Consider the following 23,452-nt stretch of genomic DNA (forward strand, 5'->3'; position numbering starts at 1 on the left):
AACCGCACACGGAATAATCGAACACCTATATTTTTCCATCCGAACTCTGATTTCCCTCATTTCATTATGATGATCGTTTATCCCTACGTAAGTTCTCGCCAACAAAATATTTTTGCTTTCGGAGGAGACAGTTGTTGGTTGAAATTTCGCGAGAAGATTCCGCCACAAAGAGAAACGCCTTTGCTTTAATTATGTCCATCCCAAATAGTGTATCATGTCTCGGAAAATCTCTTCCCTATTCCTCGCTAATACAAAATGTGCTGCTCTTCTTTGAACTTTCGTGATGCACTCCGTTAATCCCATCTGGCAAGGATCACACACCAAGTTGCAGTACTCGAAAAGAAGACGGACAAGCGTTGTGTAGGAAGTCTCTTTACCAGATCTGTTGCATCTTTGAAGTGTACTGCCAATAAATCACAGTCCTTGGTTGCCGCCGGCCGCGGTGGCCGAGCGGTTCTAGGCGCTCAGTCCGGAACCGCGCGACTGCTACGGTCGCAGGTTCGAATCCTGCCTCGAACATGGATGTGTGTGATGTCCTTAGGTTAGTTAGGTTTAAGTAGTTCTAAGTTCTAGGGGACTGATTACCTCAGAAGTTAAGTCCCATAGTGGTCATAGCCATTTCTGATTTAAGCTGTTCATAATTGTAATTATTAGATATTTTCTTGAATTTAGGGCCTTTAGATTTGATTTAGTTACTGTGTAACCGAAGTTTAACGCATTCCTTTTAGCACTCCTGTGCATGACCTCACACTTTTCATTATTTAGTGACGATTGCAAGTTTTCGCACCATACAGATACCTTTTCTAAATCGTTTCGCAATTTGGTTTGATCTTCTGATGACTTTACTAGACGTTAAAATACAGCATTATCTTAAAACAACCAAAGACTGCTGCTGAGATTGTCTCCTAAACCGTTTATATACATAAGGAACAGAATAAGGTCTATAACATTACCTTGGGGAACGCCAGCAATCTTCTGTTTTACTCAACGATTTTCCGTCAGTTGCTACGAAATGTGACCACTCTGACAAGAAATCACGAATCCAGCCCCATAATTGAGAAGACATTCCAGAAGCACGCAATTTGATTACCTGCCGCTTATGAGGTACAGTGTCAAAAGTCTTCTGGAAATCTAGAAATACGGAATTAATTTGAATTCCCTTGTCAATAGCTCTCACCACTTCGTGTGTGTAAAAAGCTAGTTATGTTTCAAAAGAACGATGTTTTCTAAATCTGTGTTGACTGTGTGTCAAAAGACTGTTCTCTTCAGGGTAATTCATAATGGTCGAACTCAATATAGGTTCAAAAATCCTGCTACATATCGAATTTAATGATACGGGCCTATAATTGAGTGGGTTACTGCTACTGGCTTTTCTGAATGTTAGCGTGACCTGTGCAACATTTCACTCTCTGGGTACTGATCTTTCGTCGAACGAACGGCTGTAAATGATTATTAAGTATGAGGCTATTGCATCAGCATACTCTGATAGGAACCTAACTGGGATACTGTCTGGATCGGAAGACTTGCCTGTATTGAGTGATTTAAGTTGCTTCACTACTCCGAGGATATCTAGTTCTATGTTACTCATTCTATCAGATGGCCTTGATTTGAATTCTGGAATATTTATCTCGTCTTCTTTGGTTAAGAAATTTCAGAAGACTGTGTCTAGTAACTCGGTTGAGGTGCTATCACGCAGAGAAGGCATTGATTGTGTCCTGTCGCTAGCATATTTTACATACGACCAGAATGTCTCGGGATTTTCTGCTAGGTTTCGAGACAAAGTTTCATTGTGGAAACTATTACGTGCACCTCGCATTGAAGCCCGCGCTAAATTTCGAGCTTCTGTAAAAGATCGGCAATCTTGAGGATTTTGCACTCGTTTAAATTCAGTATGCTTTTTTAATTTTTTCTGCAACAGTATTCTGACCCATTCTGTGTACCAAGGGATCAGCTCCGTCTCATGTTAATTTATTTGGTGTAAATCTTTCAATTGCAGTAGGTACAATTTCTTTGAATTTAAGCCACATCTGGTCTACACTTACATTGTGAATTTGGAATGGTGGATGTCTCAGGAAGGCGTCAAGTGAATTTTTGTCTACTTTTTCTAGTAGGTATATTTTTTTGTTTATTTTTGGAGTATTTGAGAGTTACGGTATTCAGTTTTGCTACGACTACCTTTGTTCACTTATACCTATCTCCGTTTTGACGCTCGTTACTAGCTCAGGTTTATTTGCTGCCAAGAGGTCAAGTGTGTTGTCACAACCATTTACTATTCGAGTAGGCTCAGGAATTAAATTTTCGAAATAATTTTCATGGAATGCGTTTAACACAATTTTGAATGATTTTTTTTATGCGTACCTCCGCATTTAAACATGCACGAGGGCTATTCGGAAAGTAAGGAACGATAGGTCGCGAAATGGAAACCACAGTGAAAATCGAAACTGTTTTATTTGTAGCAGTTAGCTACAACTTCCAGCAACTTATCTCCATTGTCGCCGATCCGACTTAAGACGTTTGCCTTAGCGTTGTACCAGCTTTCCAATAACCTCGTTATAGAAAGCAGCCGCCAGTGCTTTCCGCCAATTCTCTACGCTGGCCTACAGCTCGTTGTCTGTGCCAAAATGTTGTCTTTATAGCCAGCGGTTCACGTGAGCAGACATGAAACTCAGAGAGAGACAATTACGGAGTGTATTGTGAGTAATCAACCATTTACAATTGAAAACAATGCAGGAGTGTCTACATTGCCCGTGCAGAATGCGGCTGAGAATTGTCTTGAAGAAGAAAACGCACAACAGTTATGTAATGTTGGCTGCATAGCTTCAGGCGAACTTTCTCACCAGGCCTTCGTACTTGGCGGGAGACACTATTGTTCTAGGTATGTTTAAGTGCCCCCTGAGTGATCAGAACGCAAAAAACGACGTAACGCGATCGACGGGCATACTAGAGACAATGCCCAACACACCTTTGCTAAACTTCATCGGATTTTCACTGTATTTCCATTTCGCGACCCATCGATCCTTACTTTCCGAATAACCCTCGTATTTTCGCCAACATATCGACAGTAAATTGAAGTCACCACCATTTATAACTGTATGAGTCCGGTACGTGTTTGAAATTAGACTCAAGTTCTCTTTGAATCTTTCACCAATTGTATCATCTGTGTTGGGAGACAGGTACAATGATCCAAGTGACACTTTATTCCTGTTGCCAAGAATGACTTCCGCCGATGTTAACTCAAAGGAACTAACTTCTTCAATTTCGCTTTCATTTTCAATGTGCTCCATCAATTTTTCCATGGTGAACTGACAATCCTCTTGACTGCTTTCTATGAAACTATAAACTACTTGGATAGCATGTTCGACTTCACATCCAGGACATCTGTCAACTGCATGGAGAGTCCATGGGGGATGGTGCAAAGTTCTGAAGCATAGAAGATGGTACTCCACATCAACTGCTACCAGTTCTACTATACAGTACTTCGCCTTCGTTCTCTAGAGTGTGAGCATATTTTCTCTAACAGCCTATTTCCTCACAGGGTATTCTAAGCTGATTTTTGAGGGAGGGTTTTGATTTCCTTCTTCGCATAGTCTAGAGGCATCTCTTCTCCACACATAAAACAGTGGTATATATGTGGGGTCTGTTCTTTCTGACATGTCTGAAAGTACAAACAGCATTTTGATCCAGCAACCACTATGAATTAAGATAAAAAGGAAGTACATAAATTGACTGCGAGTAGAAATTGATCTAAACCAAAAGTTCAAAATGTTTGTCAGAGCGGGATTCGAACGCGCGCCTCCTGGTTACTACGCAGATGCGCTGACCACTGTGCCATCTTGTTTTTATTGTTATGAGAGTGACTTGGCACTATCATGAAACTTCAGTAGACCATAGTCAAATCATCATGTAACGTAAGCTGCAAATGGGAGAAAAATTAATTGTGAGAACAAAATAACAAATAAAAAGGGAAAGGAAAAGAATCCGAGAACATAGCCGACAAATCTCTCATGATATGCATAAACAATTTTGTATAGTTTTGTTATATTTTATTGTTTTCTTAAATTTTTATTTATTTTGCATTTTATGTGTGTGTGTATTTAGTTTTTATATAGAATCTAAAAGCAGGAGGATAACGAGATAAGATTGTATTCTAAATAGCAAACTAAGAAAAATTCCAATCTGATTGCAAGGATTGTTTACGCCCATGTGTATGTATAATTCATCTATACACATTTTGCAATATAACTGGAGCGATACTGAGTCAAAACACCAAACAAAACGAGCAGGTAAACTAGGATAGAACAAGCCGAAGCAAATCAGATTGTAACCTACATAACATAGAAAACACCTATCACCAGGAAAATGAAATTAACCAACACCTTGCCGACGGAAGACGAGATTCAACATGTTGGCGAAGATGTCTCGCAATCGAGGCATTCACAATCATGTCTAACAGGCTGTGATCATGCACTGCATGAAATTCATGTGATCTTTTCACGCGCATTCTACAACACAACGAACGAAGTGTCCCAGCAACCACATAACGGTATGAGTTTCCGATGAAGACCGTGGAAAGAAAGAAGAATCTGGGCGCAACATGACGTCCTTAGTGTATACAGGCTCAGAAGATCGAGTAAGGAAGGCCAATTGCGTCCTAATCCAAGATCAATTTGCCAAATGACCCCCACAAATAAAGCGATGTGGGATCGCATCTGTAGACGTACAACGACTACATGAATCTGTGTCGCTAAGCCCGATATGGGGAAGTCACTCTTTCGTTGGAATCAAGTTATTTACTACGTTATGCCACGAGGACGTTACGCGGAACGGCAAAATGGGAACACTGATATTGAACAAAACAGTCGTCCAGGTTGTTTGCGGCGATTCTCTTTCAACGAAGTTCTGGCAATGGACTGCTTTCCAACGTGTCTATAGGAATTTCCCGGTGAGGACGGGCCTCCATAAAATGTCAGACCCTAAGTAGCTCATCGCAAGATAGAAGTCGCGAATGTGTTTTTAGTTATAATTTATGCGAACAACATCATTAGGAGTTTCTTGAGTTATCATCGTAGCATCTGCGCCTTCCTTCATATATCATGCCCCCCCCCCCCCCCCCGAAGGAAGGAACGAGGGACCACCTCATACCGTAAGCGCGAAAGATACGTCTTTCCCATAAGAACCGACCGGACCGGACAATTGCTGTAGTTTCTTCGCCATCATCGAGGGAAGCAGATAAACTTGGGCCACGTAATAAGCTTTGCATAATACATATGTATCCAGTATTCGGACTTTCTGGAGCAGAGTAATAGAAAGCCTTTCATGTTCAAGTATTGCTCCCTGAATTTCGTCCGTAACAGACTCAGAACTGAGCGACGCCATTTTGAGTGGACAACGATCAATGGTGATACCGAGAAACGTCTGCCGACCCACTGCAGTCGCCCATAGAACAACCGCGTCATCGAATCCTCGCAAGGTTAGAAGCCTGCATTTACCTTCATTAAGAAGTGCACATTAACTGCGACACTAATCATCGATTACAGCCTTCACTGGAGGTATCTCCACGTAGGCACGAACAGCTGCAGTCCCTCCGGAAAGCGCCCAACCTTTCATCTGGCATGCTAGTATCCAAAGCAGGGTCTCCAGAGACAACATAGTCACTCACTGCTGCCGGATAATTATCGGTGGCGTCAGTTGGCCATTAACAACCACCGCAGCTGAAACACCCGTGAACAGATTTGAGAGCACTCACCGTGTGTCAAGAGTAAAACTAAATGCCTCCAGAATCCGAAGCAAAAATTCATGATAAACACGACCAAATGCCTTATCGAAGTCTAGGAAAGCAAGGGTACAAGGGACAGACATTAGAGCAGCAACCGAAACCACGTCACGAGACTCGACTATAAGGGTAAGAATGGTATGACCAGGTACAGAGCTTTGATGTTTTGCAACAGTCGTCTGCATCAGAGCCGACATCCTACTATTAACTGTCTTCACTAGTGTTATAATCAAAGTTTAACTAAGTAATTGGGCGAAAGCTATCGGGGGAAGCCGGTCCAGGGCGTTTCGGGACTAAAATAATTTTTCCCACTTTGCACGAGGTCGGCAATACTCTATCCTGTAACAAATTTTGGAAATTGGTGGTAAGGTCTTATGGGATCAGACTGCTGAGGTCATCGGTATCTAAGCTTACACACTATTTAATCTAACTTAAACTAACTTACGCTAAGGACGACACACACGCCCACGCCCATGCCCGAGAGAAGCCGCGTGGACCATGACAAGACGCCTAAGACCGCGCGGCTACACCGCGCGGCTGTATCCTGTAACACTTCATTCAAAAGGGACGTAAACATAGCACCCAACAGCGCCCAAAAGCGCACGTAAGATTCCTTGGGAAGTCCATCCAGACCCGGGGACTTTTGAGAAGGCGATCCCACAGCAAGTTTTTAGACTTCATCAGGCTGAAAGGCAGCTAAGAACGTTTCATTATGTTCAGGTGTAATTGTCGTATCCAAGATGCTGCCTAGTGAGTCATAAAAGGTTTCGCTGGACTCAGGATTATAAAGTTCAAGCAGGATGTAATAGTAATATCCGTAAGTCCTCCGTAGATCTCACTCTTCAGCAGCGCAGAAAAGTATCAAAGTTTTCCTGTGTCCTCCAGTCAAGGATGGAAGACTACTTCCCAGTGGACCGTAGACTACGCTCCCACACGGCTCGAATCACGTCATCGAGAGAGGGATCTGCTAGGAGAGCGACGTTTAACATCCACGGAGTGCGAAACAATTTGACCGGCTGCCGTCCAAGAATGAGAGCTGTAGTCACAGCACACGTAAAGGAAACTGGGATGACTTCAACAGTAAGAATACAATCGCGCAGGCAGTCTGATACGTAAAACCTATCTAACCTGCTACTAGGAGACGCAGTAAAGTGGCTAAATTTAACTAATGTCGAGTGTTTGTATATTCAGACATCTTTCAGGCGTAAGGAGCGGACCAATTCATGTATTTCAAGACAGAAAATAAAATTTGGGGGGTTGATCTGCAGGTAAAATCACCTTCCAACAGAATATCCGGTGGACCCTTACGCAACAGATAAACGATCCTCTTCATAACAACATGAAAAATCCACTGCGCGTGACACGCTGTGCTTGTGGGCTCACGATACTCATTAAAGCCTGTACTATGGTAAGCTGACGGGCTTCACCTTATGAGAAAGGATTTTTGTATAGATATTGGCCGCGTGTACCTGAATGGTGGCAAATCAGACTTACACCCACTCTGTAATAACAATGATACGTCAAGCCAGTCCGAAATGCAACTACACGTCAGGACGGACAAGAAACAACACAGATGATGGTACCAATTTGTTAATAATACGGTCTCCAGCCTAATTAGGCATTAACTGAGTTTCTTCCCTGTACAAGTTGATGTACGTTCATGCAAAACCACACGCAACAACACTGCATAATATGGTAAATTTTAGAGCCAGAAAATCTACTGAACTGATAATTTCACTTTCTGTACTAATATGGATAAACCATAAATACATAACACTACACTATAACGTTTACTACAAAACTTCGTACTGTCTATTGATCTGATTAAAATCGGGCATAGGTTACCCTAGAAATAGCACTTTCCAATCACACACACAATGTCAATTTTGATAAAGGTAAAACACTGATAAATTTAGGTTTTTTATATTGACTTTAACTTTGCTGATCAAATCAGTCCAGAACACTTCAGAATTCAAATGAATAAAAAAGAGGGGGGGGGACACTGAAACTGTTATGATCACTGTATTAAAAAATTCGATTACTAAAATCATTATGTGCTCAAGATTTCCTATATATTAGTTACTACTCTTCTCATTTTATTTCCTGCTCATTTAACTACCATTATTTTTGACTCAAATTAATTAAATTTCATTACTAAACCAATTTCAACATTATCTTCCAACTTTGTCAGACCTATATTATTTACCTATATATTCATTAGCAACAAAGTTCTTTAAACATCATTCTAACATAGATAGGTCTGCAGGTAATTATTATTAACATAAACTTTAAATCTTCATTTCGGGACACTCGGATTGCACAACATGTGGAAAGGACCCTGTCTAGGTTAGTTGTGAGGATAATTAAATGATAGCACAGTTCTGGTAAAATTTAAGTTGTTATTGAACAGTATGGAACAAAAGTAACACTGGTCCACACGAATACAGTACTAAAAGTTTCAACCTGTTCGTATCGATGCGGCGGTTGGCGGGCGGCGAGATGGCGAGGCACGGAGCACACATACAACCACAGCAATGGCTCTTGATGTATCGGCACTTTACTTCTTCATAGCGTCGCAATACATTTCCATTTAGTGCCTATGGAATTTTGCCATGCTGTATAGGCGTCGGAACGGCATATCCGAGGCTCAATGAAACTACGTCTTCCAGGAGAGCCACCTCGATCCAAAACGTGTTGCTCAGACCAATGCCCAACTCCGACTACTACTGCTGAGCCCATTATGCCGTGCAGCGCCCGTGTGCATTTTCCCGCACTCGCCTGTCAACCACCTTTTACCGCTCCCTTAGAGACTGGGTATTCACCCGAGGTTTTGCATTCTACATATCCCAATACATTGCCTACGTATGGACCAGACGCACAATTACAATTTTAACATCTTACAACAGTCTCGACAATTGTTACACTTCAATTCTATTACAATATTGCTTGAAATTTGACATAAACATTAATATTAACCTTGAAAATTGTTGACAGTTTCTTTAGCATATTGGCATGAAAAAAAAAAAGAAATGAAATCAGAACATCGATTACACTAATTTATCGAAAATTCAGAAAAAAAATTATTTATATGTACAATAGTACAATGTTGTTGTTACACATGCCCCTGTTTCCACTAAATTTCACTAATTGCAAATTTGATAGGAACACTGAACTTTATATTTATACAGGGGTTCTGAATCTTTGTGTGAATGTCCCATCACAAAAGTTTATACCACAAACTTCCTTTCACTCACATTATCTGGGTCTATACTTTTTAACATATCAAGAACATTTACCTATCGTTTGCTTAAGTGCCTTTGGCACAGTCCAACGTCCTATCACAACATGATTTAAATAGCAAATTACTCATTTATTATTAAATTTCTCAAATAAATAATTTCAAATTCTGGAACACTAACACTTAACAATAAAGCAGATACAAACACCTATATACACTATAAAACAATTTGTTGCTGCTTGCATTGAATGGCAGTCCATTTCTTTATTTACTAATAAACACACAATAATATTTAGAAAATTACTACACATATTAGCTGCCTATTATTCAGATTTGGGCAGTCCATTTCGCATCTTTTTGTCACAACACTTGTACCACACTTACAATTCTCCTTTGACTATTTATCTGCCCTCTTTGGTGTATGGCAGTCCTTTATATTATGACTCATATACTGCCCACTTTGATTTTTGGCAGTCCCATCTTTTATTTGGCTTGCAGCATTTACCCTTTCTTTTCAGCCTTTTTCTCCATACATCTTTACATTTATAGTACATTTGGTAATCTGAAACTTACATAAGTACATTAGCACACTGACATTGGTATACATACATTTACAAATATTTGTTACATTTAGAATAAAATAATTTCATCGTTAGATACAGCATATTTACTGCAAATTGCTTTCTGATTGTACTTAGGTCACTCACTCCTAGGAACATACAGTTTCAGGTCCACAACGTTTCTTACACCTAAAGGTCTTTTGGATTTTGGGTAGATCAGGTAGTAAGCATTATCATGTGGAATGTTCTGTATTATATACGGTTCTTTATAAATATATTTAAATTTGTAAATTTCATGGTTCAGTTCACTAGATTTTTCGTGGGTTTTTAAAAGAACATAATCTCCAATTTTAAATTTTGAAACTTTCAGATTTTTATCATGTCTTTTAGATCTAGATTCAGCTTTTTCCTTTGTCCTTTTTCTGACTAATTCTTTCTTTTGACTCAACCCCAAGCTTGTACAAGGTGGAAACTCTAGTTTTTCCTCAATTAAACTTTTACTTCTGCTGCCTAGCAAGATTTCTTTCGGAGGGAACCCAGTAGATTCATGATGTAAGGTGTTCATGACATTCTCAAAATCCGATATAAATCTACCCCAGGCTCTATGGTTATGACTGCAGTACGTTCTACACAATCTCCCGATTTCTCGCATGTACCTTTCAACCGGGTTGCTAGCTGGTGATATGCTGAGATACATTTAACCTCCACACCAATTTGCTCCATTCCTTCCTTCCAAATTTTGGATATAAACTGGGGTTCATTGTCAGATAGTACTACCTTGGGTTTCCCTATGGTTCTGAAGTATTCGATCATCCTACTAAATACAGCTTTTGCTGTTGCCTTTTTCAAGGGGTATAATTTCACAAACTTTGAGAATACTTCCAAAATTACTAAAATATATGCACAATTTCCCCAAGTCTTTGGGAGGGGACCATACAAATCTACTGATAATAATTCTAGGGTGTCTTCAGGTAATGTACTTTGCATTGGACCTCTACTAGTTCTGTTCGCTTCCGTTTGGCCCGCAACGTTCGCGGAAATCAGTTTCCCGCGTCGTTATTATTTTGCGCGGCGTACCCTCTACCGCGACCTGGATAACTCCCTCTTCCTCTTCCTCTGCCTCTACCTCTTTGCATCACGTTGACGCGAAACCCATCGCCGTCATTTCTTTCTTCATTATTGCGATTATTCCTGTTACTAAAATTTTGATAATTGGCACGACTTTCGCGCCAGTGGTCTTCGTCTTCGACCCTTTCGAGAAATGCTTGGAAGCTACGATGATTGCTTCCCACGTATCTCTTCGAATCTTCTGAAAGCTTTTTATATAGCTCCCATATGATTTCTGAATCGGATCTTCTTCCTCTTAAATGTGTCAGTTTTCGGTAAAAATATTCGCAGAAATCTTTCAAAGAATTCCTGCCCCTGTTATGATGAAGCTTGGCCATGACAAACTCGCGCCACAAATGATCCTGTTTTTGTTCGGACCAATATTCTTCCGTAAACTTTAGTTTAAATTCTTCGAACGTCATTTGTTCGGTATTCAAGTTAATTCCAAAGCGCTTAGCGTCACCCGCTAAGGCGCTAATTACTACGTTTATCTTTTCCTGACCAGACAAGTGTTCAGGAAACATCCTCTCGCAATTTTTTATGAAATCTAACGGATACCATCCGTTATGTTTCTTGGCGGGATCGAAGCGTTCCTCACCTTCCAACAGCTTCGTAAGTGGTGTGCCATTACAGACAACACCAGGCCTATCTTTAATTTTACTTTCAAGATCGAAAATTTTGCCTTGAATTTTCGAAGTATTTTGTTCACACTTTTGCACACATCTGGTAATTTTCTCACCTAAATCTCTTTCAGTGTCTGAAACTGCCTTTTTCAACTGTGAGATTCCGTGTTGACATTCGTTTACGATCTCAGTTTTAAGACCGAAAACTTTTTCGTCTACTTTTGTTTCAACTAGAGGCTCTATTTTCTCTTGGATGTTGAGAATTTCAACATCAAACCTACTGTTAATGTTGTCAATTTCCCCCTGCATAGTATCCATATTTTTGTTAATTGTGTCCATTTCAAATTTCATAGTATTTACTACAGAGCTTAAACTACCCACTTTTTGTTCTACCTGTTCTATTTGTTTACTAATTTTAATTCCTTGTTGTTCAACCTGTGCTTTAAGCTGACCAACTTGTGTTTTAAGCTGCTCGTCAACTTGTGTTTTAACCTGACTAACCTGATTACTGACTTCTTTTTGAAGCTGATCATTCTGCGTTTTATCTGCTCGTCAACGTGTGTTTTAAGCTGATTAACCTGATTACTAACTTGTTTTTGAAGCTGATCATTCTGTGTTTTGATTTGCTCACTCTGTCCTGAAATTTGTTTGGTTAATTGTTCAAATAAATCGTTCATGCTTAAAATCTTCACACTGTTTTGTTCTACGGAATCGGTGTGTTCCGATCCTACCTCAAAATTTTCTTTCGATTCTTTCTTTATCTGTGGTGAATCAAACATGTCAGTGGATTCGTTCACGTACCCACTATCATCTACAAAGTCATCCTCTACTTCCTGTTTTATTCCTTGCAGTGTTCTAGGCAATCTCGACATTTCAATCTGTTCGTTAACACGTTCGTGATATTGTATGTACGCCAATTGTCTTCTGCTAACGCCATCTGTTATCTGGCTGCGTACACTCCTGTCATTGCCAGCCGCATTTTCCATTACGCTCGGCACATCTACTGTGTCTACGTTCTTGTCCATACTGAACGCAAATTACACCTCACTACCGTACTTGACGTTCATTGCTGTTTACTTTACTAAAGATTATTGCAATTCGTGCCACTGAACATCCACTGTTCGGTATTCACATTAATTTGTGACCGAAAACAAATGGATGTCCTGTCACCGGGAGCCACTTGTAACGTGCAAGTGGGGCACAGAATATTCCTTAAAGCCTGTACTATGGTAAGCTGACGGGCTTCACCTTATGAGAAAGGATTTTTGTATAGATATTGACCGCGTGTACCTGAATGGTGGCAAATCAGACTTACACCCACTCTGTAATAACAATGATACGTCAAACAAGTCCGAAATGCAACTACACGTCAGGACGGACAAGAAACAACACAGAAGATGGTACCAATTTGTTAATAATACGGTCGCCAGCCTAATTAGGTATTAACTGAGTTTCTTCCCTGTACAAGTTGATGTGCGTTCATGCAAAACCACACGTAATAACACTACATAATATGGTAAATTTTAGAACCAGAAAATCTACTGAACTGATAATTTCACTTTCTGTACTAATATGGATAAACCATAAATACATAACACTACACTATAACGTTTACTACAAAACTTCGTACTGTCTATTGATCTGATTAAAATCGGGCATAGGTTACCCTAGAAATAGCACTTTCCAATCACACACACAATGTCAATTTTGATAAAGGTAAAACACTGATAAATTTAGGTTTTTTATATTGACTTTAACTTTGCTGATCAAATCAGTCTAGAACACTTCAGAATTCAAATGAATAAAAAAGAGGGGGGTGGGGGACACTGAAACTGTTATGATCACTGTATTAAAAAATTCGATTACTAAAATCATTATGTGCTCAAGATTTCCAATATATTAGTTACTACTCTTTTCATTTTATTTCCTGCTCATTTAAATACCATTATATCTGTCTCGAAATGATTAACCTTCACTACTAAATCAATATCAAAATTATCTTCCAACTTTATCAGACCTTTGTTATTCGTCTGTTAGTTCATTAACAAAAATGTTCTTTAAACATCATTCTAACATAGCTAGGTCTGCAGGTAATTATTACTAACATAAACTTCAATTCTTCATTACGGGACACTCGGATTGAACAACATTTGGAAAGGACCCTGGCTAGGTTAGTTGTGAGGATAATTAAACGATAGGACAGTTCTGGTAAAATTTAAGTTGTTATTGAACAGTATGGAACAAAAGTAACACTGGTCCACACGAATACAGTACTAAAAGTTTCAACCTGTTCGTATCGATGCGGCGGTTGGCGGGCGGCGAGATGGCGAGGCACGGAGCACAAATACAACCACAGCAATGGCTCTTGATGTATCGGCACTTTACTTCTTCACAGCGTCGCAATACATTTCCATTTAGTGCCTATGGAATTTTGCCATGCTGTATAGGCGTCGGAACGGCATATCCGAGGCTCAATGAAACTACTTCTTCCAGGAGAGCCTCCTCGATCCAAAACGTGTTGCTCAGACCAATGCCCAACTCCGACTACTACTGCTGAGCCCATTATGCCGTGCAGCGCCCGTGTGCATTTTCCCGCGCTAGCCTGTCATCCACCTTTTACCGCTCCCTTAGAGACTGGGTATTCACCCGAGGTTTTGCATTCTACATATCCCAATACATTGCCTACGTATGGACCAGACGCACAATTACAATTTTAACATCTTACAACAGTCTCGACAATTGTTACACTTCAATTCTATTACAATATTGCTTGAAATTTGACGTAAACATTAATATTCACATTGAAAATTGTTTACAGTTTCTTTAACATAATGGCATGAAACAAAAAAGAAATGAAATCAGAACATCGATTACACTAATTTATCGAAAAATCAGAAAAAAATTATTTATATGTACAATAGTGCAACGTCGTTGTTGTTACACGCGACCAGTGTCAGTAGGGGCGTATAAAAGAACCAAGATAAGATTCAAAAGTTGACAACCTCTGCCCCTGCCAGAATCCAACATTTCAACTTCATCAATAGGAATGCCTGCGCGAAAGAATATTCGGGTGTAACATTAAAGACCACACGAAAACCAGGTAAGGAGAAACGCCTAAATAACACCTTTTGTAAGAAGACTATGTTCACTGGTTGTCGTTGTGGTCTTCATTTCTGAGACTGGTTTGATGCATCTCTCCATGCTACTCTATCCTGTGCAAACTTCTTCAACTCCCAGTACCTACTGCAACCTACATCCTTCTGAATCTGCTTAGTGTATTCATCTCTTGGTCTCCCTCTACGATTTTTAACCTCCACGCTGCCCTCCAATGCTAAATTTGTGATCCCTTGATGCCTCATAACATGCCCTTCCAACCGGTCCCTTGTTCTCGTCAAGTTGCGCCACAACTTCCTCTGCTCCCCAATCCTATTCAATATCTCCTCAATAGTTATGTGATCTACCCATCTAATCTTCAGCATTCTTCTGTACCACCACATTTCGCAAGCTTCTATTCTCTTCTTGTTCAAACTCTTTATCGTCCATGTTTCACTTTCATACATGGCTACACTCCATACAAATACTTTAAGAAACGACTTCCTGACACTTGAATCTATACTCTATGCTAACAAATTTCTCTTCCTCAGAAACGCTTTCCTTGCCATTGCCAGTCTACATTTTATATCCTCTCTACTTCGACCATCATCAGGTATTTTGCTTCCCAAATAGCAAAACTCTTTTACTACTTTAAGTGTCTCATTTCCTAATCTAATTCCCTCAGCATCAACCGACTTAATTCGACTACATTCCATTATCCTCGTTTTGCTTTTGTTGATGTTCATCTTATATCCTCCATTCAAGACACTGTCCATTCCGTTCAAATGCTCTTCCAAGTCCTTTGCTGTCTCTGACAGAATTACAATGTCATCGGCGAACCTCAAACTTTTATTTCTTCTCCATGGATTTTAATACCTACTCCGAATTTTTCTTTTGTTTCCTTTACTGCTTGCTCAATATACAGGTTGAATAACATCGGGGAGACGCTACAACCCTGTCTCACTCCCTTCCCAACCATTGCTTCCTTTCATATCCCTCGACTCTTATAACTGTCATCTGGTTTCTGTACAAATTTTAAATAGCCTTTCGATCTCTGTATTTTACTCCTGCCACCTTTAGAATTTGAAAGAGAGTATTCCAGTCAACAATATTAAAAGCTTTCTCTAAGTCTACAAATGCTAGAAACGTAGGTTTTCCTTTCCTTAATCTAGCTTCTAAGTCCTAAGATAAGTCGTAGGGTCAGTATTGGCTCACGTGTTCCAATATTTCTACGGAATCCAAATTGATCTTCACCGAAGTCGGCTCCTACTAGTTTTTCCATTCGTCTGTAAAGAATTCGCGTTAGTACTTTGCAGCCGTGACTTATTAAACTGATAGTTCGGTAATTTTCACATCTGTCAACATCTACTTTCTTTGGGAATGGAATTATTACAGTCTTCTTGAAGTCTGAGGGTATTTCGCATGTCTCATACATCTTTTTCGCCAGATGGTAGAGTTTTGTCAGGACTGGCTCTCCCAAGGCTGACAGTAGTTCTAATGGAATGTTGTCTACTCCCAGGGTCTTGTTTCGACTCAGGTCTTTCAGTGCTCTGTCAAACTCTTCACGCAGTATCATAACTCCCATTTCACCTTCATCTACATCCTCTTCCATCTCCATAACATTGTCCTCAAGTACATCGACCTTGTACAGACCGTCTATATACTCCTTCCTCCTTCCTGCTTTCCCTTCTTTGCTTAGAACTGGGTTTCCATCTGAGCTCTTGATATTCGCACAAGTGGTTCTCTTTTTTACAAAGGTCTCTTTAATTTTCCTGTAGGCAGTATCTATCTTACCCCTAGTGAGATAGGCCTCTACATACTTACATTTATCCTCTTACCATCCCTGCTTAGCCATTTTGCACGTCTGGTCGATCTCATTTTTGAGACGTTTGTATTCCTTTTTGCCTACTTCATCTACTGCACTTTTATGTCTTCTTCTTTCATCAACTAAATTCAATATATCTTCTGTTACCCAAGGATTTCTACTAGCCCTCGTCTTTTTACCTATTTGATCCTCTGCTGCCTTCACTACTTCGTCCCTCAAAGCTACCCATTCTTCTTCTACTGTATTTCTTTCCCCCATTCCAGTCAATTGTTCCGTTATGCTCTTCCTGAAACTCTGTACAACCTCTGGTTTAGTCAGTTTATCGAGGTCCCATCTCCTTAAATTGCCACCTTTTTGCAGTTTCTTCAGTTTTAATCTACAGTTCATAAACAATAGATTGTGGTCAGAGTCCACATCTGCCCCTGGAAATGTTTTACAATTTAAAACCTGGTTCCTAAATCTCTGTCTTACTATTATATAATCTATCTGAAACATGTCAGTATCTCCAAGCTTCTTCCATGTATAAAACCTTCTTTTATGATTCTTGAACCAAGTGTTAGCTATGATTAAGTTGTGCTCTGTGCAAAATTCTACCAGGCGGCTTCTTCTTTCATTTCTTACCCCTAATCCGTATCACCTACTACGTTTCCTTCTCTCCTTTTTCCTACTACTGAATTCCAGTCACCCATGACTATTAAATTTTCGTCTCCCTTCACTCTCTGAATAATTTCTTTTATTTCATCATACATTTCTTCAATTTCTTCGTCATCTGCAGAGCTAGTTGGCATATATACTTGTTCACTCATGGATCATAAATGAACTGACGCAGCGAAGCCAATCGCAATGCTGAGTCCACACGATTAACATTTAAGGAAAAGAGCGTGTAGCTTGGTTCCTTGATCACAGTGATACAGGGTTGTACGGAACTTACCGAGCCGAATTAGGTAGACAGCTGAGAGTCCAACGTCCATTGCGGAGTCAACAGATGAACATCATCGGGGGATCAAAACCCCCGTCATCACAACCTTTTTTCTTAGATTTCTTAAGTGCCACCACACCGTCAGGTTGTATATCCTGTTTCTGTCGGCTACGTGGCATGACGGCCTCAGCAGTGTTGGAGGTATCATAGGCACAGCTTCCTGCCCTTCATAATAGGACTTGTAGTACAGGTCCAGTCACAAAGACGGAAGCATTCTGTGGAACTGCCAATGCAACAGGTGATTCTTGGTCGCTAATTTTATTCTCCTCGTGAGTTTCTGTAGTTGACAAATTCAGGAAACCTTCGGCGGCTGAAGACAAAGGAGCAGGAGGACATTGCATCTTCTCAGAGTATGACGAAGGACACAAAGACGAAGAGGGAGAATCAGCTCCCTCTCCACACACACAAGCAGCCCAGAAGGAGCCACTTCGCGAGCATGAGGGATGCTGGAGATAACTTCTTCGCCACTCAGCGTATCACGGACTGGAGGTATCGTAGCACCGAGGGGAGCAGGGGACACATTTGATGTGGAGGAGTTTGGGACAGAACACCCACCCAAAATCTTCATCCTCACCATCTTCAGTGCGACGTTGCTTGTTTGTCAGTGTTACAGGTTCTATCCTGGGGTCAATAGGATTCTGAACCTATCGTGGAGGCAAGGCTGATACTTATTTACACGATTATCGTAACTGATTTCTTGCTCATTATGATCCGAAGCAGCAGTGGGTCCTACGTGGCTAGTGAAAGGAACAAGATCAGCAACCGTGAATTTGCAACGCCGCACTAATGATGGTTTTAATACAAAAACCCTAATAGGGCAATTAGATCGAACGTGTCCACTTACATTACACAGGAAGCAGGTTCCCTCTTGACCAGTATACGTGACACGAACGCGATAACCGTACACTTGTAAATGTAATGGAATATTGCGTTTGACGTGCATTTCCACGGAACGAATTCACTATAACGCTGTAATGTATGTTGAGAAGACCAACGTTCACGACAGACGTTTCTCACGTTACCGTAAGGAGTCAATATGTCCTTTACGAAGTTGTCATCAACTTGCGGCGGGATGTTGAAAACTCGCTCGGACACTGCCATAGTCAGTTTTAGCATTGGCGAGTGACACCATACTAACGGAATTATCGCGATGCTTGAACGAGACTTGAGAACCAGGTCGCGACAGTAATTTTTCAACGTGAAAGGGGGTCCATAAATTTCACATAAAACACGTACTCGAATGCATCAAAATAAGCCATGTGGACCAGAACAGAGTTCACACGAATTGTATCGCTAAGCCGGTGGATTTCTAGAGACCCGGACTGCACGTGACACGCTGTTTTATCGTAGGTAAAGCTCACAGTACCTTTTCGTGGAATATACGTGGAAATAGTAGCCATAGTGGAGCGGCCATCGTATCTGTAAATAGACGAACACAGACAGACAGTATGGCGGAGCGGAAGCACTACGACTCACTCGCAGACAGAACACTAATGAGGAAAACTTCACACAAGCGACGCTGCAGCAAGTGAAATAAACAAGGACCTTCCCGCTCGGCGCTCGAAGCGTAACTATCCGGACACACTGGACTCCGCAACTACATGAACTACTGCACCACGCCTCCCATCAGGTGTGAATTGTCAACCTGTCCACACACTACGAGTGTAGTGTCCCTTGCACGGTATCCTCATTACTCGCGGCATTTCGCTGATCCTCTAAGAGTTCCATCTTGTTGTGAATACACACTGAAGAGAGCATTGGCCGTCTTCGCCTTAATTGAATGTATGTGGTGTCTGTCCAAAAGAATGGGGTCAGTGCATCTGCCTAGTAAACAGGAGACCCGGTTTCGAACACAGTCCGGTACAAATTTTCAACTTTCCCCGTTAATTTAAATCGACACCCACTCGCAGCCAATTTTTATTATTTCTTTGTGTCCCAAAAAAAAACATTCAGTTTCAGAGCCTAAGTCAAGGATTACCGAACGCATTAGTATTGATTCGGAATTTTCTTGAGCCTTTTCAGATAAGCAGCAGTAGCTTTTTCTGTCCTGTAGTTCTTCCTGTATTTGTCGTGCACTTCTATTTCAGTGTTCCTCTTAAATATTATACCCTAACAATTTTGTCTCTTCTTATTGGCTTGAATGAAAGATTTCAGCCCCTTTTTCTTTCGGAACAATCGTCTTCTAACAGTTTGTCACAAATTCCGGACAAGAATTATAAGCACCCACAAACCAACAAAAACTTGAAAAGTTATTGGAAACTAAGAAAATGTTGTAGTTTCTAAGATTGGACCGCACGTGGCGGTTATTCCGAGATGATTAACCCACTAAAAGGTAAGAGGAGAATGGCTGCGACACGGTCGAAGGGGCCTGGGGGAGGGAAACTTAGAAGGGAGAATACGAGCAATAAAGAGATCGAAGTATTGTCACGTTAAAGGGAAGGGACTGGTTCCGGTAATCCTCAAGGTGGCTCAAAAAAATGCTCATCTCCACAAATAAATAAAGATGGAAAATATATATCTCCTGCAAATATTCCGTTTTTTTTAATCACCAACGACATTTCTACTTTTACTTCTGTAATTCAATGTAATGCTTTATAAGCCTATTGGATCTACACACTAGGTGTCTCAAGTCAGATGGACATTTGACAAAAGTTTACAACAATTCCCGGCTGTCTGATGAAGCTGGCCTCAAAATTTACCAGATGGCAGACGGATACACTTCGATTTGGCTCTTACACATTCGGACATAAGGGGGTAGTTCGCCATCGTGTTTTTCAAGTGCGACTTTAATGTACTTTCACCTGGTGTAGGAGTCTCTTGATACAATAATTTACCAGCAGCCATATGTATTGCACAAATTTATTTTATGAACTTATTACATGCAAACAGTTTCGGCATTACATTGATGCCATCTTCAGATCCCACACGTCATAGTCGTAAAATCTCTATACACGGAAGGAGTCATATAACTGGATCCGTGAATCAAATCGCTATGCAACAGCTCTTGGTGGCCAGGCGACACAGTCATTCTACAATACCGCATTTAACATGAATATACAGTTTGTAATGGGCGAGCTGTGGCGCCCTGAAAATATTCTAAGTTCGTAGTTGGCGTGGCCGCAAGGGGCGGTCAGCAAGGCGGGGCTCGCCAGCAACCGTGTGGTGCTGAACATTAGCTGGAGCAAGAGGGGCTGGAAATTCCATGTTGACGCTGTGTCGCGAAATGTGCTTTGTGTCGATGAAGGAGGTCTGTATGCCAGGAGTGCCAAAGATGGCGGACTTTGTGAAACCATAATGGCATACATTTCACAGTTAATGTAGAAATTAATAATAGCCAGAGGAATCATGACACCTTAAAAAGAACCATGTACATTACCATTATTGGCACGAGGTCGGCCGCGGTGGTCTCGTGGTTCTAGGCGCTTAGTCCGGAACCACGCGACTGCTACGGTCGCAGGTTCGAATCCTGCCTCGGGCATGGATGTGTGTGATGTCCTTAGGTTAGTTAGGTTTAAGTAGCTCTAAGTTCTAGGGGACTAATGACCACAGCTGTTAAGTCCCATAGTGCTCAGAGCCATTTGAACCATTATTGGCACGATGATTCTAATGGTGTAATCAGATTTTCAATATCTTAATTATTTTAAAGTTTAGTATCTAACTCTAAATTATACGAGTAACACCCAGCAACAAATTTCCAAAATCTAAACTCTTCATCCGATTTTGTCGATCGAAGTGTCTTTAGAAAGCCATCAGTGTAAACCTAAATTGGTACGAATTACAGGCATGCAACTTGAATAGTGCATCAGTTATTGGAGGTCAAAGTAGCCAATTACTATTTTGTGCATCAGGCCGTAAGTACTCCACAGTTACGCTAATTAACGGTAGCAGCGTTCTTATAAATGTATTTATTCGTCTATGGTTCAAATGGCTCTGAGCACTATGGGACTTAACATCTGAGGTCATCAGTCCCCTAGAACTTAGAACTACTTAAACCTAACTAACCTAAGGACATCACATACACCCATACCCCTGGCAGGATTCGAACCTGCGACCGTAGCAGTCGCGCGGTTCCGGACTGAAGCGCCTAGAACCGCTCGTCCACCGCGGCCGGCTATTCGTCTATGTCTTGGTTTATATTCGATATATACTATTCATGAAGAAATCGGTCAAATATTTGCTGTACGTGGCACAATTTGATTAGAAGAAGGGATCGGTTGGCAGGACATGTTCTGAGGCATCAAAATGGTTCAAATGGCTCTGAACACTATGGGACTTAACATCTAAGGTCATAAGTCCCCTAGAACTTAGAACTACTTAAATCTGACTAACCTAAGGACATCACACACATCCATGCCCGAGGCAGGATTCTAACCTGCGACCGTAGCGGTCTCGCTGTTCTAGACTGTAGTGCCTAGAACCGCACGGCCACCCCGGCCGGCTCTGAGACATCAAGGGATCACTAATTTAGTATTGGAGGGCAGCGTGGAGGGTAAAAATCGTAGAGGGAAACCAAGAGATGAATACACTAAGTAGATTCAGAAGGATGTAGGTTGCAGTCGGTACTGAGAGATGAAGAAGCTTGCACGGGATAGAGTAGCATGGAGAGCTGCATCAAACCAGTCTCAGGACTGAAGACCACAACAACAACAACATTTGCTGTATTTTAGAAAGCACAGAGACACTAGGCTACTGGCCTACTTTTGTTTCTATTCCTTTGATATATATTTATTTAATTTGTTTATGTATTTAATAATGTGTGTTAGAGCGTGTTCATGGTCCAGCCTTAGGAATATTTATTTAATTTCAAGTTATTTAAATGTAAATCTAGTATTTCGTATGTGTTTCAGTATGTTTCTGAGTGTGCATTGGCTTGGGGACATGGCGGGAGCGCTCTAGCCAATCACAGTGCTCATTACTACTGTAGAAGACTACCGAAGTCAATGAAGAGACTATATGGTGGTGGGGGAGGAACATCAGGTCACACAGGACATGGGGAGTGCTGGACCGGGAGTCGCGATGGACGGTCACAGGAAATACTTGGAGAGCGTTGAGCAGCTTGTGAGTGGTCGCGGGGGATATTTCGTAGTGCTGACTTGTACACTTGTGAGATTTCCGTGGCTTCTGCAGTGAAGACATAGTATGCATTTAGCAGTGAATATCTTGCGAGCTATGTTGTTGCTCATAATTAATTATGTGAAGCAGGAATCTATTGTTTCCCTGTCATTCAACTTATATTTTATTTAATTGCTGGACCATCGACACCAATAAGTGTTTTGCAGTAATAAAGAGCATTCTTAAAGGTACTTCTGATATCGTACTCATCATTTAAAGTCGTTAAAAACAGTTCCCGCAGATTTTGTTTAATTGCAATCTTTCATTTATAAGTTTCTATGTTACACTGAAAATTCGCAGTTGCCGAGTTGTAACACCATAGCTGTAATGCTGTACCGATTTATTTTGCTTTTTTTGCTTTGGTTTAAAGTTATAACATTGAGTATCTGTAAATGTGTTTGAATCGATAACATAAAATTGTACACTCCTTTCTTTGTTAAACCTTTGATGTCATGGTTTGATTCTATGCAATGGAGTATATCTGTCATTTAAATTCTTTGTCTCAATTGGAGGGAACTAAACTTACTACACATGATTGTAATTACTGTGTGAATAATTTTTTTGTAGAAATACTAATATGTGCAAATGTTCGGTTTTATTTAAAATGTTTGTTTGCAGTTATGTAAACTGCTAATCCTCACTTAGGGTTCTTAGTTATTCTGTATGTAAAAGTTGTTGTGGATCCCGTCGGGAACGGAACTGTGTAGCGCGCGCAAATTTCGGTTGGACTAGGTAGAAAAGGTGGAACAAGAGTCAGTCGGGGACGAGCTACCAAACTGTGCACTGCCATGTAAAAGTGGCATATTGTCCTGGTTCCAAGAGTGGCTTTTTCTGCTACTTTCCAATGCCTCGGATGGATGGAAAAATAGCTGGAACGATTCTGGAATTGGTATTCATCCTCGTCACCAAGAAGGGCCAAAGTCCAGCAATTCTGTCTGCAAATCCGCCTACCAACATGCAGTTGCCACCACATTGCGCAATCACTGTAAAGGAGTACTACAATAATGTACAGTGAAGGATCAGCTTATTGGGCGATTTAGTGTGCACAAATATAAGGTAACTTATAACTGAATTTATGTACCTACCTTGATTTTTTCCTATCACAACACCTCTCAGGTTCCTCTGCATTTGAATTATAATTA

The sequence above is a fragment of the Schistocerca piceifrons genome, chromosome 4 (assembly GCF_021461385.2).
Source record: "Schistocerca piceifrons isolate TAMUIC-IGC-003096 chromosome 4, iqSchPice1.1, whole genome shotgun sequence".
NCBI classification, from domain to species: domain Eukaryota; kingdom Metazoa; phylum Arthropoda; class Insecta; order Orthoptera; family Acrididae; genus Schistocerca; species Schistocerca piceifrons.